Source organism: Dasypus novemcinctus, chromosome 8 (assembly GCF_030445035.2).
Source record: "Dasypus novemcinctus isolate mDasNov1 chromosome 8, mDasNov1.1.hap2, whole genome shotgun sequence".
Classification (NCBI taxonomy): domain Eukaryota; kingdom Metazoa; phylum Chordata; class Mammalia; order Cingulata; family Dasypodidae; genus Dasypus; species Dasypus novemcinctus.
Window position 1 is genome coordinate 37,300,273 of NC_080680.1, and position 20,860 is coordinate 37,321,132.

The following is a 20,860-nucleotide window of genomic DNA, read 5'->3' on the forward strand; positions in this document are numbered from 1 at the left end:
TTTTTTTTTTCCTATTCCTAGGAATAGCCTTTAAGGCATGTCCCATTGGATCTTGGTCCTCATTTTCTTCAATGCATAACTGCAGTAATGCTAGTTCTCAATTATCCCACTCACCTAAGGCTAGCAGGGCCTTGGCTTTTTTTTTTTTCCTTATCTTCACTATTTTCTCAAAGTCTTTGGTCCTATTCTACCTAATCAGAGTCAGGAACACACAAGATAATTGGTTAATGCAAGTTCAATAAAATGACTGCTTTGTCTCACTGTATTTATTTAGAGACTGTTCAATGTCTACTTCATAAGAGCACATTAAAAAACAAAGGAAGAAAGCCACTCTCACAGTGGGAAGGAATATTTAATGTGGGGAGAGAAACAAGAGGAATATCTGACTTGAGGAAAGATAATTAGGGAATAAAAGAAAATTCTAAATTGTGTTTCAGTATGATCTGAGAAGCTGCCTCCTTAAAATAATAGCACAAGTAAAAGTAACAATTAAAAAATATTAACATTTAAGGAAGAGTTTTAAATGTTATGGAACATCTCCCCAGATGTAAAACTGCATCCCTTCACAGGTTTTAAGAGGCACAAGGATCATGATACTGAACATGTAGAGAAGAAAATGTAATCAAGGAAATAATTTGCTTCTGCAATAAGCAATTTTTATAATAAGTATTATAAAATTAGCATACTTATGATAATGTAACACAATTTATTAGTCTTCTACTCAAGCTTAAGATTAGCACCATCTAAAAAATACAATGCAAGCCTCACATACAATTTTAAATTTTCTAGAAGCCACATTAATACAAATAAAAAGAAACAGGTGAAATTAAGTTTAATAATACATTTTATTTAACCAAATATCTTTATAATATTACCATTTTAACATGTAATCAAAATTTTTAAGTTGCTAAGGAGATATTTTATATGAAATCTTCAAAAAGTGTTTATTTTATACTTTACAGCATGTTTCAGTTTGGATTCATCACATTTCAAGTGCTCAATAGTTACATGTGGTTAGTGACTATATAGTGACTATATTAAACAGAGCAGTTCTTGGCAAAGCATGAAGACATTATCATTACAGAATAAAATATAAATATTAACCATGATGATGGAAAAATAAAAGTCTAACCGACTGACATTGAGAAATGATAGGGAGGGAATAAATGTGGAGGAAAGGATGGAGTGATGATATAATGGCTTCAAGAAATTCAGAGGATATTCTTTAAAACTGGCAAAACAAGAAAAAGACAGGTATGTATTATTAAAAGCAAAGCTTTAACCAATAGAAATAAAACTGCATCAAGTAGATACTATGTAATGTTTAGAAACAGTTACTGTACAAACATGTTAGTTAAAACTATATATCTAATCACCAAATAAATTAGAAACAAAAAATGTTCAATAGTGTTTGCTTCAGGGGAGAGAAGCTGATTGTAAGAATGGGTGTGAGGGAAGCAGATGTGGCTCAAGTGACTGGGCTTCCACTTACCATATGGGAGGACCCCGGTTCAATCCCTGGGGCCTCTCAGTTAAAATAAACAAAGCATGCCCATGTGGCGAGCTGGTGTCCATCCAAGTGAGTCACACAGCAAGATGATAATGCAACAAAAGAGAGATGAAGGGGAGAGTCAAGGCGAAGCACAACTGAAACCAGGAACTTGTTGGCCAAAATGGCCTGCGGCACTAAGCGGCTCCTTTCCTGTGGCCAATTCCCGCGCGTGACAACCTGAGGTCTGCCTCTTCCCTCAGCAACAGAGGGCCACCAGCCAATCGCGTGCGCTAACCTGAAAACTGCCTCTTCCCTCAGCAACAGAAAGCCAACAGCCAGTCGTGTGTGCTAACCTGAAAACTGCCTCTTCCCTTAGCAACAGAAAGCTACCAGCCAATCTAAAATGTGCTGTCCCGTTTGCCAATCCATTCATAAGATGCCACCCAAACCCAGCCTATCCGCAATTGCCACCTCTCCCCCCACCCCCACCATAACCCATATAAGCCGATGTACTCCCTCAATAAACCGGACTTGCGCCACAAGCCTACGTTTCCAGAGTGGTTACTGTGTGTTCTGTGCTCTGCCGTCCTTACCTCGCGAGGCCGCCATCCCACGTCTTCCCCCTGCCGCACAGGTAGGGCTGGAGAGAGTAGCGGAGACCGGCCACGACGCCGACAGGAACTGAGGTGGCACATCTGACAGGGAACCTCTCTCCACATCGGAGGTCACCAGGATCAAATCCCGGTAAATCCCAGAGGAGAATCAACAAGAAGAGAAGACAAAAAGAGAAACAGATACAGAAGATCACACAGCAAATGGACACAGACAGCAAAAAAAAAACACAAAAAAGCAAAAATAAAAAACAGCAAGGTGGTGAGGAGGAACAAAAGAAAGGAGTGGGTGTGAAGGAATGCTGTTCCATTCCATTTTAAGGTCTTTTAGTTCTACCTGGTTTTACTGTGTGTGCATGAGTGACTATGTGTACAGACACACATATACACACACATACACACATATTTTTTTCAAAAGCAGCAAAAATAAGGAAAGAAGTACAAAAGGAGCACAGAGAGTGGCACTAATGTGTAAATATTCTCCATGACATATTTGAGCCTCCAATTCCCTAATGTCACTGAGTTACAACACTAATAACAGGCTGTCCTGAATAAGGATTTTCTTTGTGCAAGGCATTGTTCCACGTACTTTACATGTGTCCTCTCATTTAATACATAGAGCACCCCTACCTGATAACAAGGATTATTTTTTCCATTTTACAGTTTAGGAAACAGAGGTCAGAAGAGATGAATGCCCATGGTTCTAGCTGGTGGTGTCAGGATTCAAGCCCAGTGGTCTGAGTCTAGATAGGATGCCCCCAACACGTCACATCTCTGTTTCTGGGCCTGAGGGGCATGTAAAAAGAAATGGGAAGGGAAGTAGATGTGGCCCAAGCAATTGGGCACCCACCTACCACATGGGAGGTCCTGGGTTCGGTTCCGGGTGCCTCCTAAGGAGGATGAGCAAGACTGCAAGCTGATGCAACAGGCTAGCATGGCAAGTTGATGCAACAAGATGGTGTGGTAAGATGATGCAACCAAGAGAAAGCAAGGAAACACAATGAGAGACAGAACAAACAGGAGCAGAGGTGGCTCAAGTGATTAGGCACCTCCCTCCCACATGGGACACCCTGGGTTCAGTTCCCAGTGCCTCCTAAAAAGAAGACAAGCAGACACAGAGAGCAGACAGCGATTGCAAATAACAGGGTGGGGGTGGGGAGAAATAAATAAATAAATCTTTGAAAAGATATTCAGGTCTGAGGGTCAGAAAGAGACTTGGGCTTCAGATGGAAATGTGAGCTTTATCAGCAAAAAGCTAGGGGAGGGAAGCAGTTGTGGCTCAACTGATAGAGCATCCGCCTACCATATGGGAGGTCCAGGCTTCAAACCCAGGGCCTCCTGGCCCCTGCGGTGAGCTGGCCCACGTGCAGTGCTGCTGCATGCAAGGAGTGCTGTGCCAGCAGGGGTGTCCCCTGCGTAGGGAAGCCCCATGCAAAAGGAGCACGCCCTGTAAGGAGAGCTGCTCTGCAGGAAAAAAGCGCAGCCTGCCCAGGAGTGGCATCACACACATGGAGAGCTGACGCAGCAAGACAACACAATGAAAAAAGCAAGTTTCCCAGTGACGCATGTCAAGAATGCAAGTGGACACAGAACACACAGCAAATGGACACAGAGAACAGACAATGGGGGGGGGGGGAATAAATAAAATGACATTTTAAATAAATAAATAAATAAAGCTAGGGGAGTGGATGAGCTCCCCAGAACAGCATTTGTCATGAAAAGAGAAGATCTAAAACAGAACCCAAAGGAATCTCAACATGTTAGGATAGGCAAAGAAAAATAAGAAACCCAACACCCCAAAGAGTGATTATGTAGGAGGGAAACTAGAAAAGTGGATGTTTCATGAAAGTTTGTGGAAGAGACTGTTTCAAGGAGAGGGTTGTCTGTACAGAATCAAAAGCTACAGCAAATCAAGTCAAGAAGAGTACTCAGAAGCATTCTTTGGCTTTGGAAATGAAAAGGTAATTGGTGGTGGTGTCCAGAGTAGTTTCAGTGACGTATGCCGCATGCCAGGCAGCAGTGCATTGAGGTTTGGGAAGTAAAGTGGAGATAGTAAGCAACTAGCAAAACTTTGAGCAACTAGCAAAAACTGTCATAGCCATCTTTCTCAGAACTCTAGAAAACATTTAAAGAGTTGTAGTCACTGGGAGAACGCCAACTGCATTCTCAGGACTTAGAGTTGTCCTGAATGATATTGCAGGGACAGATGCTGGACATTATATATCCTGCCATAACCCACTGAATAGACTGGGGGAGAGTGTAAACTACAATGTAAACTATAGTCCATGTGGTATAGCAGTGCTCCAAAATGTATTCACCAAATGCAATGAATGTGTCACAACAATGAAAGAGGTTGTTGATTTGGGAGGAGGGGGGGCAGGGGTATATGGGAACCGCTTACATTTTTTAATGTAACTTTTTTTGTGATCTGTGTATTTTTTTAAAAATATTTATTTATTTATTTCTCTCCCCTTCCCCACCCCCACCCCGGTTGTCTGTTCTCTGTGTCTATTTGCTGCGTCTTCTTTGCCCACTTCTGTTGTTGTCAGCAGCACAGGAATCTGTGTTTCTTTTTGTTGCATCATCTTGTGTCAGCTGTCCGTGTGTGTGGCGCCATTCCTGGGCAGGCTGCACTTTCTTCTGTGCTGGGTGGCTCTCCTTACGGGGCACACTCCTTGCGCGTGGAGCTCCCCTACGCGGGGGACACCCCTGCATGGCAGGGCACTCCTTGCCCACATCAGCACTGCACATGGGCCAGCCCCACACGGGTCAAGAAGGCCCGGGGTTTGAACCGCAGACCGCCCATGTGGTAGACGGGCGCCCTAACCACTGGGCCAAGTCCGCTGCCTGCATTTTTTTTTTTTAAAGACAATTTAAAAAAAAATTAAAAAAAGTAGCAGGAAAAGCTTGTGGCATCTTTGCTGGCCTCTCTCCTAAACCCTCCCTGGTGCAGTAAGAAGCCAGCTTGGGCTCCTCTGTGGGTCCCTGGCCCAGTTCCAGAGGGAGCAGAGTAACCACTATGTGGACACTAGGGTGGCTGTATGTCAGTGCCAATCAATCAGGTGACAGCTTGAAAGACTGATCTAGGCAGCTTGGCTTGGGCTGCCCTCCCAGAACTTGCTCTTCCAGAAGCAGCAACTTGCAGACAGCAAAGGAAGTAAAAAAAAAAATTACGTCAAAGCTGCTTGGGGTAAATGATTACCTGCTTTATGTCATAAATTAGAGCACCCTGGAAGGGCAGAAAGTCTAGTTCTTAGGGAGTAGAGGGTCATTCAAATTCCTGTAATAGGGGAATTCCTAAGGCCATGAATGAGCACAAGCCGAGGATGAAAAAGAGGCTCAGAAAAGACTGAGAGGACTCTGCACCTTACATTCAACTAGGACTGCTCTTGATAGGAGGGCTAAATTCTGAAGGAGAGCACTAGCCAATCTAGAACCAATTTGCAAGGATTGTGAAAGGTGTTATTTGCACTGGTTTGTTTGTGAGGTCCTGGCACTCAAGAAAATCTCTGTCATATCACTACCAGGATACAAACTTAAGGAACATAAATTTAGGGATTAATTCCCAGACTGAACACATTAAAATTAAAAAATGCACAGTGTACAAGAAAAGATTATAAGACAAAGAAATAAGAAATGATGGCCCATCCAAAGAAACAACATAATTCAGAAACCATCAATGAAGACCAGATTTTAGAAATACTACACGAAGACCTTAAAAAAATGATCTTCAGATACTTGGCTGAAAATTAAGATGGCAGCCACAAGTCCATAAACATTACCCTACAAAAAGAAGTCCTGCAAAGAAGGACTGTTTTGAACTAGAGTCAAAAGTATACCCTCGAGGCATGGTTTAAGGGGAGCCCTTACCCTGGTGTATCTACCAGGGAACATCTAGCCAAAGAACTTGGTAATCCGAATTCTAGAATTTGGGTGTGTTTTCAAAACACAGAGGAAGACTATTAAAGGTACAACCACTGAAGCCTGGAAGCTCCTTAGAAGAAGATCAACCCAGGATCAGGATCAGCCTTTGCTTAGGACTCAAGAATATTTATTTAAGAGCAGAACACAGAAGGAACCAGGTACACATGGCAAGTCAGTATCCTAATTCAAACCTTAGAGAAGAACCGATTCCCTGGTATTGCTCCTAGGGAAGAACTGGCTAAGGAATCAAGCAGTCCAGAATCAAGAATTCAGTGGTGGGGTGAGTGCTGCCAAGCTCTGATTGCATAATAGGAACCTCCTGAATGGACACTTGGACATCCAGGACCCACTGAGATGGACCTGCAGTGGCATCCGGCACAGTGAGCTAAAGAGCCATTTCTTCACTTTGACAAATGGCACCAGCAATATCTAGAAACATCAAGCCTTTAAATCAGCATTTGTCAATCACAGATTTATAGTAAAAGGCACCACCTTTTCTGAATCCAGACACACAGGAGCAGGGGCTCTCCACTACCCAAACCACCCCTCAGCAAGGAAGATTTACCATTTCTTCTCCACGTGCTGTGAAACTCAAAGAAGCCACATGTTCAAGAGGAAGGGGATGTCATTCTCACCACGCTAGTCCAGGTCTCCTTTCTTCCGATGCAGAATCAGTGGAATTTAAAGGATGAAGAACATGGATGACACCATATTGTGAAGCAAGACTAATGCACTAAGAAGGATAAACCACTCAGAAACCCAAATGCAGACTTTTACTCTGCTGTAGGCAGTGCTTACCAGCTCCATTAACTTCACTGAGTAAATGATAGTTTTGCAGCTGCACACTGTCCCTGGAGCACTGTGGGCATCAGGCGTTGGACATGTTTGCTGAGTCCTTGATGAACATTTTCATGACAAATATGATCTCTTCCCTGCGCTTATCATTCCTTCAGCAATCTGGGCAATCCATGAACTTAACAATAGGAGAAAAGATCTACCTCTACCTGCACGTTTTTTCTGACCAGGAGAAAAGTCCAACTTGAAATGAGGTTGATGGGTGGAAAAGGAGGGCATGCTATATTTCCTAAAGATGTGTGTCTTTGTTTGCCAAAGGGCTGCTGGGTCAAAGGAGCAGAAATGTGTTGGCTTTTATAATGGGAATTTTATTTAGGGTAAAAGCTAACAGGTCAGAGGCCATGAAATGTCCAAATTTCTCAGCAGATTCAGCTACTGGTGATCCTGGGGTCCTGCCACGTGTTGAAGTAAGATGGCAGCCAGTCTTACTTGTCTGTTTCTGGGCCTCCTCTCTCAGTCTCAGCTCCTCTGCTCTAATTGTGAATACAGCTGTGGTCTATTAGGCAAACGGCTCAGCTCATCTCCTCAGCCTTGAGCTGCTCTGCAGGCCCAGGCCTCGGGGGTCTCTTTTCATGCCTCTGTTCTGCTGATCCCAGTTTCCGGGAGCTCTCTCAGCTGCTTGGGGCTTCTCTGTTTTCCTGCAGTCCTCTCTTTTACATGGCAGGATCAATATGGCATTTTCCTTTCTCTGTATGTCTCTCTCTGTGTCTCCATTTATATAAAGCTCCAGTAAGAGGGCGGAGACCCAACCTGAGTCATGTCTCACTGATGGAGTCCAATTAAGAGGCTCCATACCCACAGGAATGGATTCGTTCAAGAAAACAATCTTTTTCTTTTGGGGTTCATAGAGTAACATCAAACTGTCACAATGTGCTTTCATAAAAATGAGCTTTCCCTAGTGTAAATGTTGGAATTGGGAACTGGAAATTATATCAGTATCCAGCAATAAGAGAAAGAATAAACATATTATAATGTATTCTTGAGGTATAATAATATTTTTTCCTTTAACTGATTTAAAAGATACAGAAAATTTCAAAGAAAATTATCATATAGCAACATCATACAATTATGAAATAGTCTATTGACATTAATATTTCTACTTTTTTTTAGCTTTTTCATTTATTTTTACAAGTACATTTATGTATAAAGTTCCCAGTTTTATCATAAAAGATATGTATTCCTGGAAATTCTAGTTTCTCACCCATTGTTAACTCCTAAAAATACAACATGGTGTAACAAGCTGTATGGCACTTACATTGGTGTAACAAAAATATCTTTGGAAAAAAATCATCTTCGATATGCTCAAGCAGATAAAGGAAAACGGAGGAAAAACTAAAGGCTATCAGGGAAACAATGAATAAACAATGTGAGAATCTCAGTAAAGAAAGGAATGTTAAAAAGGAACCAAATAGAAATATCGGAGATGAAGACCACAATAACTGAAATGAAAAATTCCCTACGGAATTTCAGCAGCAGATTGGAGCTGGCAGAAAATATAACCAGTTAACCCACAGACAAGACAGCCGTGAGGGATTGCAAAGTTGCCCCAGGTTCGCTGCTTAGCGGGGTGGAATGTACCCACACCCTAAACTAAGCGGGCTGGGAAGGTAAGCTGCTTTATTGGCTGGCAGAGGGCAGCAGATGTCATTAATCTCAAATCTCCCTCCCTGCTAAGGGGTTTTCTGGCAGCTTATATACAGATTGGAAACAGAAAATTAAGCATAGACTGAACATGATTTGAAACAAAGAAAATTAATCAAAGACTCGGCATCCTTGGGAAGGGAGTTTGGGGAGCTTTCCTAGTCTTTCTGCTCTGGTTTACATTTAAGATACATATTATGCCTGGTGCCTATAAGTTTCATGGTTATAAGAACAGAGAATGAGTGAAGCACTACAAGGATACGTAATACGTTTTCTCTGCAAAGAAAGAGCAGTGAAGGACACGCCTCAGACGCGCCTGAGCATCTCCCCTCGGGCCCTGGCGGTGCGCGTGCGGCCCGCTGTCAGCCCCCGCGCCCTCGGGCGCCGCCCGCGAGGCCACCGCGGCTGTCATTTTCCTTCATGGATTGCGAGATACAGGGCATGGACAGGCAGAAGTTCACATGTCATATATATCTGCCTGCATGCTCCGGTTGTGCCTGTTACGTTAAGTATCAACCTGAGTTTGCCTTCCTGCTTTGATATTATTCGGCTTTCGGCCGGGTCACAGAAGGGCGAACCTAGAATCAAGCAGGCAACAGAAGACGTCAAAACTTTGATAGACCCAGAGGTGAAGAATGGAATTCCTACTAAGAGGATTGTTTTGGGAGGATTTTCTCAGGGAGGGGTTTTATGTTTATATACCGCTCTTACCACACAACAGAAATTGGCAGGTGTCATTACATTTAGTTGCCGGCTTCCAATTAGGATTTGTTTCCACAGGGTTCTATCAGGGGTGCTAATAAAAATATTTATTTATTCTCGAGGGCCATGGAGATTGTGACCCTTTAGTTCCCTTAATGTTTGGTTCTCTTACTGTTGAAAAGCTAAAAACATTTTTAAATCCAGCTAATGTAACCCTCAAAACCTATGAGGGCATGCTGCACAGTCCAGGTCCCCAGGAAATGACGGCTATCAAGCAGTTCCTTGATGAAGTCCTACCATCAGTTGGCTGACATCACTAAGAGGCCTTGTGTAGAAGTACACCAGCATCACTGCAGTAGAGTAAAAACCTTTAAACGTGCCCAGTCCTGAGCCTTGTTTGCAGTGTTAGAATGTTTGCAAATACATACCAATGTGACGGACTAAATAACGTCTCCTCATGGGAAATATATGTTCTTTTATGTGTAACATGATCCCAGAGTATGCTAATATTAAAATAGGTGAAGCAGCTAGCTTCTTTACCTCAAATGTAATTAAGTAAAATAATAAAATACTGCAATCAGAATTTTTATTACATCATGTGGAATTTATTTGTGTGCTTAATGAAAATTTGTTCAGGTATAAATGAGCAGTTAAGATATAAATGATTAAAGCACGCTGTTACTTAGACTACAGATTTATTCCAAAATTGCCTAGTCACCATACAATGGCCATATTTTTACATATGTATTCATATATACATAATAATTGTAATACAAAATAAGAATGAGCTGGTATTATATTATTCCTAATGATAGGAATAATACTTTTAAGTGTTAGTGGAAGAGTAATATCACTGCTTTCCTCAATTAATGGCCCTTTTATTTTGGGTACCAGTTTTGTTTTGTTTTTAAGTATCATTTCCATTTAGTATTCTTTCTTCCTCTTTAGAAAAGACTTGCTCTTCCTTTATTATCCTTCATAGGAGACCAGATATTGCTTCCCTGCAAAGACATCTGGTATTAATAAATGCTGTAATTTGACATTCTGAATCACAGACATATGGTATTTATGATGTATTTTTACTTGTAATGAAATCAGACATGACTTAAAAATTATGTACTACTTATTTCTTCAACTTATCTTAGTCCAAATTTAGACTTACTCAGCTATTAAAAACTTTAGTTCAGATAACAGGAATACTTCTGTGATTTTAATATTCTGTAATCAAGGGGAAGAATAATTAGATCATACTCTAGTATGTTCTGAAATATTTAAGACTTGATCTTGAAAATTGTGATTTCTAAGATGATTTGGTCTAAGATGATTATGCTTGTAGTATAGAATTTGTTTACTTATTTTGTACATGTTTGAAACCAACTACTTTGGAAAATTAGAACCATCAGAAAATTTTGCTTTATATTTATCTGCAAATGAATTTCTTTGAAATTTTAACTTTATTCAAATGATTTTAATTAGTTTTCATGTAAACATAAAAATAGCAATCTTTCTACTTAATATAGTCAAAATTTTCAGATTACCAATAAAAATTATTTGAAAACAAATTTCTGGGTAATAAAGGTTAGTCAGTACTCAATATATATGGTATAATTACCACACGGTTTAATATTTAATTGAAATGTGTGCTTAGTATTTTTGAACAGTTTATTTTATGGCTGTTTTATCAAAATAATGGTGGGATTTCATTTTATATGTGGGTGCTAATTGATACTGGAAATAATTTGACAGTGTACAATATAGAATAATTAAGCCATATGTTTATCTGAATTTAAAGATTTTAAACAATCATTTATAAATGATTATAACAGTTATATTTAGTTATACAAATAATATAACAGTTATATTTAGCTATACAAATCAGCAACATCTTATTTATGGTAAGATATCCTATTCTGTTGAAAAGTTTTGCTGTAGTGTAGGAAAATATAAATCTTTTTCACAGTTTCCATCATTGTGAAATAAAATTTAATTCTGACTTTCAAAAAAAGGTATAGTTAATAGTAAACTTGTCAGGACTATGTGCTTTTCTATAGAAACTTTATGCCTATTTTAAGATGCTTGCTAGGTTATAAGTACAATTTGTTTTGCTTATGCTTCTGCTCATGCTGCAAATGTAATGATCCAGGCCGAGGAGCAGAAAGAAAAAAGAATGAAAAAAAGGAACAGAGCCCAAAGAGACCTGTGGGACACCACTAAGAGTAACAATGGAGTCTCAGAAGGAAAAGAAAGAGAGAAAGGTACAGAAGCAATATTCAAAGAAATAATGGCAGAAAACTTCCCAAATTTAAAGACAGACATGAATATGCACATCTGAGAAGCCCAATGAACCCCCAACAGTCCAAACTCAAAGAGAACCAAACCCAGACACACAGTGTAACAGCCAAATGCCAAGGATAAGGACACAGTTCTGGAAGCTCTAAGAGAAAAGCAGTGTGTATATATATATACAAGGGAATCCCAATAAGATTAAGAGTCATTTTTCATCAAAAAATGTGGAGGCAAGAAGTCAGTGAAAGAAAACATTTAAAATGCTGAAAGAAAACAATTGCCTACCAAATATTTTATATCTGGAGAGACTTTCTAGTAAGTGAAGGAGATAGTAACACAGTAGCAATTAACAAAAGCAGAGGAAGTTCATCACCACTAGACCTGCCCTGCAAGCAATGCTAAAGGAAGTTCTTCAGAATGAAAAGACAAGACATTAAAGAGCAGATTGAAAGAGCATAAAGAAATAAAAACCTCTGGTAAAGGTAACCATATGAGTGATTATAAATGCAAATACTGTATTTGTTGGTATGTGAATGAACTTTTACTTCTTACAGGTACTAATATGTACATGCATAAAAAATAGTGAAAAATCTATGGTTTGGAACCTGGAATGTATAAAGATATAATTTGTAACAAGTACAACAAAAAGCTGGAGGGCATAGGGATAGAGGAACAGTGTATGAGTAAGTATCCTACTGAAGTTAAATTGACATCAAATCAAAGTGATTGTTCTAGATTTAGAAGATTAAGTTTAAACCCAAAGGAAACTCTGAGGAAAAAAAATGAAAATATATACAGCAAGAAGTGAGAATGGACTCAAAATGGTATAATACCAAAAAATCAAATAAATATTAAAGTAGGCATGAATGGAAAATTAAGGGACAAAAAAAGATGTAAGCCTTAAAATGACCAAATAGCAAACTGGCAAAAGAAGGTCCTGCATTATTAGTAGTTATTTTAAATATAAATAGATAAAACTTCCCAGTGAAAAGGTAAAGATTGGCAGAGTATATAAAAAAGTGTTACTCAACTATACGCTGTTTACAAGAGTCTCACCTTAAATTCAAATGCAGAAGCAACTTGAAAGAGAAAAAATATATCATGCAAATAGTAACCAAAGCAGGGAGCAGATGTGGCTCAAGTGGTTGAACATCTACCTCTCACATGGGAGGTCCTGAGTTTAGTTCCCAGTGTTTCCTGAAGAAACAAAAATAAACAATAAGCAAAAACAAACAAAAAGACCAACTCAGGGAAGCTGATGTGGCTCAGTGGTTGAGTACTGGCTTCCCACATATAAGGCCCCAGGTTCAGTCCCCCGTCCACAGTACATCAAAAAAAAGTAACCAAAATAGATCTGGGGTAGCTCTAAGATCAGATAAAGTCAGATAAAATATCAGATAAAATAAACTTTAAGCCAAAAAAAAAAAAATGTTATCAGGAACAAAGAAGGTCATTATACTCTGAAAGAGGGATCAATTCCACAAGAAGACATAGCAGTTATAAATAAATATGCACCTAATGACAGAGTCCCAAAATATATGAAGCAAATACTGAGAGATCTGAAGGGAAAAATAGATGATTCTACATTAATAGTAGGAGATTTCTATATATTAATGCGGCATTTTGAAATTATTTTATGAATCCAAAAAAAAGAAAGATTATGTTTGTGAATTAATCCATTCCTGTGGGTGTGAAACCCTTTCAATTGGACTACATCAGTGAAATTGGACTACATCAGTGAGGTATGACTTAGGTTGCATCTCCACTCTCTTGCTGGGTCTGATAAACACACAGACACAGATAAAGGAAGTCATCGTATTTGATCCTGCTCTGTGGGAGAAAGTACTCCAGTTTCACTCACAGCTAAACTGCAAGGAGAGAACCCCCTGAGAGTTTCAGAGAGCTGAGACCAAGGAAAAGATGAGCCATAGGTCTGATAGCTTGCAGGTGATCTCAGGGAGAATGTAGAGCGTCAAGACTGATAGAGGAAGCCCAGAAAGAGACAAGCCCTATGTTGCCCTCAGCTAAACTCCAGGAGAGATTCTAGGGCAGGGAAGTCAGAGACCTTGGCAGAGAATTGCAGCCATCTTGCTTCACCATGTGACAGCTGACTTTGGTGAGAAAGCATCTCTGCTGATGCCTTAATTTGAACATTTCACAGCCTCAGAACTATAAGCTTTTACCCCAAATAAATCCCCATTATAAAAGCCAATACATTTCTGGTACTTTGCATTGGTAGACCTTTGGCAAACTATAACCATCACTTTGGAACATCTAATGGATCATCTAAACAAAAGTTCAATAAGGAAAGAGAAGACTTGAACAATACTATAAACTGACTAATCCAAACAGACATTTATAGAACTCTTCACTCAACAGCAGCAGAAAACATATTCTTCATTAATGTATATGGATCATTCTCTGGGATAGACTATATGTTACATCACAAAATAAGTCACAGTGAATTCAGCTACATTGAAGTCACTCAGTATATTTTCTTCAACCACAGTGGAATGAAACTCAAAATCATTAATAGAGGGAGAACTGGAAAATTCACAAATATGTAGAAATTAAACAATGCATTCTTAAACAACCAATGGGCCAAAGAAGAAATCGCAAGGAAAATTAGGATATATCTTTTTTAAAAATTTATTGAAATATATCACTCACACATTAACATACATAAACAATAAGTGTTTAATAGTTGTGAATTTACAAAACACATATAACATCAAACAAACATATATAATATCTCACCCTACCATCAATACATCTTGAGGTGAATGAAAATGAAAACACAACACACCAAAACATGGGATGCAGCAAAGGCAGTGCTGAGAGGGAACTTTATAGCACTGAATGCTTACATAAAAAAGAAAAAAAGCTCTCAAATCAGAGACCTAACTTCACAGCTGGAGGATCTAGAAAAAGAAGAGCAAACCTAACCCAAAGTGAGCATGAGGAAGGAAATAACAAAGATTAGAATGGAGATAAATAAAATAGAAATTTTTAAAAAATGATAGTATCAATGAAACCAAAATTTGGTTCATTGTAAAGATCAATAAAATTGACACCTTTAACTAGACTGACAAAGAAAAAATGAGAAAGGATGCAAAAAACTAAACTCAGAAATGAAAAGGGAGCATTACTACCAACCCCACAGAAATAAAAATGACTATGAGGATACTATGAGTAACTGTATGACAACAATTTAGATAATCTTGATGAATAAATTCCTAGGAACACATACTATCTACACTAACTCCAGAAGAAATAGAACATCTCAACAGACTAATAAAAGTAAAGAGATTGAATCAGTTATCAAAAACTTCCCAACAAAGAAAAGGCCAAGATCGGATGGCTTCATTGGTGAATTTTACCAAGCATTCTGAGGCAAATTAACACCAATCCTGTTCAAATCTTTCCAAAGCCCTTCTGTTTTAGTTTCCTAGGCCATTCAAGCAAACACCGTGAAATGAGCTGGGCTAAACAATGAGAATTTATTAGTTTTGAAGCCAAGAAAATGTCCAAATCAAGTCATTGTCAAGGTGATGCTTTCTCCCCAAAAGAGTGTGACTTTCTGGGCCTGGCTGCCAGTGATTCTTGGTCCTTTGCTTGTCAAATGACAAGGCACATAGAGGTGTCTCCTGGTCCTTCCCTTCACTTCTGGGTCCATTAATGTTCAGCTTCTTGCCTACCATGGCTTTCTCCCTATGTCTGAATTTCATGCTGTTTATAAAGGACTCCGGTAATAGAATTAAGACCATACTGATTGAGGAGGGTCACACCTTAACCGAAAAAAGCTCATCAGAAAGTCCTACTATAATTCCTGTGGGCTCACTCCCACAGGAATGGATTAAATTTAAGAACATGTTTTTCTGGAGCACATACAGCTTCAAACTACCACACTTTCTGAAAAATTAAAGATGAGGGAACACTTTTTAACTCATTATATAAGGCCAATATCACCCTAATACTAAAGCCAAATAAAGATAAGAAAAGAAAAGTATGACAGACCAAAATCCTATATGAATATAGGTGAAAAAGTCCTCAACAGCAAAAAAAACAACCCTGTAAACCGAATCCAGCGGCGCATTAAAAGAAGTATAAACCATAATCTAGTGGGATTTATCCCAGGTATGCAAGGATGGTTCAACATAAGAAAATCGATTAGTGTAATACACCATATTAATAGAAAAAGGGAGAAAAACCACATGATCATCTCAAATGATTCAGAAAAGGCATTTGACAGTATCAGCATCTCTTCTTCATCAAAACACTCAGAAAATTAGGAATAGAAGAAAACTTCCTCAACATAATAAAGGATATATGAAAAACCCACAGCTAGTGTATAGATGCCTGAAAGCTTTCTTTCTAAGATCAAAAACAAGGCAAAGAACCCCACTGTCACCAGTGTTATTCAACATTGTACTGAAAGTTCTAAACTGGGCAATTGAGCAAGAAAAAGAAAAGCATACAAATTGAACAGGAAAAAGTAATATTTCCCTAATTGCAAAGGGCAGAATCTCTCTCCCTCTCTCCCTTCTTCCCTTCCTCCCTCCCCCCGCCTCTCTAATCAGAGAAAGAAATCCTGAAAAATCCGTAACATGGCTATTAGAGCTAATAAATTAATTCAGCAAAGTAGCATTGTACAAAATCAACATGCAAAAATTAGTAGTGTTTCTAACACTAGTAGTAAACAGTCTGAAGAGGATATTAAGAAAATTCCACTTACAATAGCAACAAAAAAATCAAATATCTAGGAATAAATTTAACAAGGATGTAAAGGACATATACACAGAATAACATAAAACATTGCAAAAATAAATTTAAAATGACTTAAATAAATGTATGGACATCCTTACATTGGTGTTCATGGTTTGGAAGACTAATTATTGTTAAGATGTCAGTTCTACCCGAAGTGATTTACAGATTTAATGCAATCCCAATCAAAATTCCAACAACCAGATATAGGCCATTATATATTTTGCTATAACTTACAAATTGCACAGGACAGAATATAAACTATAATGTAAACTACAATTGATGTGTTCATCAATTGTAACAAATGTACCACGCTAATGAAGGATGTTGTTAATGTGGGAAAATGTGGGAGGGGGAGGGAGTGGGGCATATAGGAATCCCCTATATTTTTATATAATATTTATGTAATCTAAAATTTCTTTAAAAATAAAAATAAATGAATAAATAAATGTTCCAACCGCCTTTTTTGCAGAAATGAAAAAGCCAATCATCAAATTTATATGAATGGGTAAGCAGCCTTGAATAGCAAAACACCTTGAAAAAGAACAACATTGGAAGACTCACACTTCCCAATTTTAAAACTTATTAGAAAGCTGAAGCTTTCAGGACAGCATGGTACTGGAATAAGGACATATATACAGACTAATGGAATCTAATTGAAAATTCAGAAATAAACCCTCGTGCCAATGGCCTATCAATATTTGACAGAGGTATCAAGTTCACTCAATGTGGAACCATTGATCAGAGCGAAGTAAAGCCTTTTTCTGCCTTATGCCTCAAACATTCTAAATGAGCAAAATGTTGAGGTCCTGTGTTAAGGATGATGGGGCAAATGAAAAAGATTTAAAATATCACCCAAGGAGAACCAGAAATCTACCTGGAAGTTGCTGATAAACTTAGTGGGTTTTATAAAAGTTCTGGGGACAAAGGATTTATACCAATACATGTGTCAAATGTGCCATATTAAAAATGCCCTTAATACAGGATTGTGGCAGAGAATGTCATTTTGCTTAGAGTTAAAAAAAAAAAAAAAAGCTGCACATCTTTGAGAAAAGTACTGCTGCTCCTCATAATTATTGATATGACTCACACATCCTATTGGTAAATGTGCTTACACTAATCTTTAAATAGCACTGGCAAGGAGAGAGAAGCTGGTGAGCAGCTTTTAAAAACATCTAGTTGCTATTCTTGTTTATGGTATATTCACGTTTTAAGCTTAATTTCAAATACAATAGATAGAATTTTGAAGGTCATATCTAAAAGGCTGTGGTTCCACAAGTTGCACAGACGTGTATGACTCTTTTTGATACTCTTCAAAACCTTTATCTTTTCTGCCGAAATCACAGTGGGAAACATTCCATAATCTGTCAAAAAAAGTTACTTAGTTTGGTTGGTAAAGTGTATATCTTTATCAAACCATCATTATTTACCAAAATAAAATAATGACATTTGATTAGAAGTAATCAAGTGGAGAGAGAATTTTTTAGATTTCTCACTTGAACAAAAGAATATTCATTCTTCTTTTCTTTATTACAGAACAATACATGTTAAATATAGAAAAACATTTTTAAAAATCAGCTATAATACTTTCCCATCATGGTGAAATAATCACTGTTCACATTTTGTTGTATTTTCTTCCAGAATTCTTTAAGCATTTACCCATATCCATACTCTTAACAAAAGGAAACATGCTATTTTGAAAACTTTTTTGACCTGATTGATGATGTACATTATGAACATCTTCCAATGTTATTAAAGAAACTTCTACAATCCTCTTTTTAATAGCTGACATTACCTGAATGTGCTAACATTTAGAACATTCATTCCTCCTTGCTAAGCAATAAGTTGTTTTCTCCATTGTCATTTTTCTTGTTGTTACTGTAAGTGCAATGGGGTAAACATTCTTATCGATTATTCTTTAAATATGATCCTTATTTTTTTCATTTATAGTCCAAAAATCTTTAAGGCTAATTAAAGGTTTTTAAATGTTTACCTTTTAAAACATTTGTTTATTAATTCAACAAATATTACATGACCACTCAATAAATATTAAGTGCATATTTATTGAATTATTAGGCAGTGGTCTAGGCATCAGGAATACTTACGTGGAGCAAATGTAGCCCTTGTACCCAACGACCCTAGAATTAGTAAAGGAGATAGAAAGTAAACAATCCTTTGTCATTATGGTTAATATGACAACCAGAAAGGGTGAACAAATTACAGTCAGACCATCAGTCTATGCTCAGCAACCTTTAATACAAAGCTTAAGAAGAAATTGCCAGTTTGGTGGGTGAAAAATATTTCTTATACTCATTTGCATTTCTTTGATTCTTTGAACTTTTTTTCATATATTTATACGACTTTGGCATATTTTGGGGGGAAATGCTGCTTACAAAATTGTGCAATTGTTTGGCTTATCTGTGCATCTCCTAGAATTTCATTTTTCTTTTTTATGAAATTTCCACAGCTCTTTATAGGTTGAGTTGAAATAACCAATGTAATAAAAATTAGTATTTATGGTACAATTTTATAAAGGTCATTAATCTTTATAGCACCATAAGAAAGAAAGAGGGAGGATTTTTTTATATGGTACATACAATTATACATTATCATAAGTTATAAAAATATTTAGTATTAAAAATATTAATATTAAGGACTAAAGAAAAGTATCATGCAAACAATTTTCCTTCCTCCAATGCCTGAATTTAATTCTTAATATATTTTCATAGTGTGTGTGAATGTATTAGTCAGCCAAAAGGGGTGCTAATGCAAAGTACCAGAAATCTGTTGGTATTTATAAAGGATACTTATTTGGGTAGAAGCTTACAGTCACAAGGCCCTAAAGAGTCCAACTCAAGGGACCATAAGAGGTACTTTCTCACCTAAAGTCATTTGTGTCTGTGAAGGTTCAGCCTTCCTTCTTCCTCTTAAGGTTCCGTGGTCCCAGCTTCTTCCAATCTCCGCTGTAGACTGGCATGAGGCTCATCTCTTTTCCCAGGGCTCATTTCTCTCCAGGCTCAGCTGCTCTATTCTCTTCATAAGGTCAGCTGTAATTGGGTTCATCTCTCTTCCTGGCTGCAGGATCCTCTTTGTATCTTCTCTGTGTATCATTTCTGTGCATCCTTGATTAAGTGTCCATTTATATAGCCTACCAAGGTGGATGGGGAGGCAACCCTGCATGTCCTAATCTTAGCATAATTCAATCAAAGTCCTCTCAACTGAATCTAATACAATAAAAGGGTATCATACCCAAAGGAACAGACCAGTTTACAAACACAATCCAATATCTATTTTTGGATATTGCCAATGCAGTTTGGCATTGTTTATGAATATATAGGAGGTACCAGAGATTGAACCCAGGACCTCATACATGGGAGGCAGGCACTCAACCACTAAGCTATATCCGCTCCCCAATGAGTTACTTTTTCATTTTTTGTTTGTTTTGTTTTTAGGTGGTACCAGAGAGTGAAGGCGGGACCTTGAATATGGGAAGCAAGCACTCAACCATTTGAGCTACATCGATTCCCCTTTTATGTGTATATTTTTAATTCTCTCAACCAGTATTTGTGTGATAGTCCCCTAGAATCAGTCTGGTGTAGTTGATCTTAATAGTTGTTTACTGACAACCATTTCCCCCCTTCTTTTGTGTTTGCAAAACCCAGTTTTGTTCTATTATGTACCCTTCAGTGGCAAATCCTACCTGGTCACGGTTATCCCATTCCTTTTACCATAGTGATTGGCTTGGGTCTCAGCTTTTGACACATTTTTAGCCAATGATTTGAGGAAGAAGTCTTCTGGTTGACCTCTGGGAAAGATTTCCTCACACTTAAAAAAAAGATAAACACAGGAAAAGACAATCCTTTCCTATGTTGCTAAAAACTGGCATGTTGGCTTGTGATGTCTATAGAAAATTCTTCTCTTTTGAAACGATGCAAGGACAAAGCTACCTATTGAAATTGACTGAGCAGGAAATACAGAAAGAATTTGAATTCAACCCTACAGAGGTTTCTTAAGACTTCTTATTATGTGACATATTATAGTTTGTGGTTTGAAACATGGTGACATGAGATTTTTGTTATCCAGAATACCCTGACTGATATACTCAGATTTGAAGTTTCAATGTAACCTTAGGGACATTACTTAACTAGAGATCAGTTTCTTCTTTGGAAAATTGAGTGGGAGGGGAGAGGGAGAGAGTATGTCATATTTGTCTGTATTTCTCAAATCATTTTATTAAAAGTAGGCCATCCTACCATTAAAAAAAAATAAAGACATGACCTTGGAAACTATTTTTGAAAATTGAATTAAACTTTTTTTTAAAGAAAGGGGAAAAAAAACCTCACTATTCTTTCTTTTTTTAATTTCTTTGTGAAGTGAAGAATTCCTAATTCTCATTGGGAAATGTTTGATTTGCTTTGAAGGGGAAAGTCATATACTCATAAATTAAATAATGGTGTATGGACCGAATCATGCATGTCTCTCCAAAAGACATGCTCAAGTCCTAAATCCCAGCCATGTAGGTGTGAACTCATTTGTAAATAGATCTTCAAAGATCTTCTTGAGATGAGGCCCAACTGAATCAGGG

The 20,860-nt window shown here is 37.9% G+C and overlaps 1 long non-coding RNA gene and 1 pseudogene across 1 annotated transcript in view; one reads left to right on the top strand and one right to left on the bottom strand.

Moving 5' to 3' along the window:
- Positions 1-8,305: 8,305 nt before the first annotated feature.
- Positions 8,306-9,536, top strand: LOC101415593 (acyl-protein thioesterase 1-like; annotated as a pseudogene).
- A 368-nt stretch (positions 9,537-9,904) lies between these two features.
- Positions 9,905-20,860, bottom strand: part of LOC131279606 (uncharacterized) — a 29,573-nt gene continuing 18,617 nt past the window's right edge. Inside the window, exons 2-3 of the long non-coding RNA XR_009187001.1 lie at positions 12,568-12,708; positions 9,905-10,226 (exon numbers count right to left, since the gene is read on the bottom strand). This is a non-coding gene — a long non-coding RNA (uncharacterized lncRNA). The remainder of the gene's footprint in view (positions 10,227-12,567; positions 12,709-20,860) is intronic.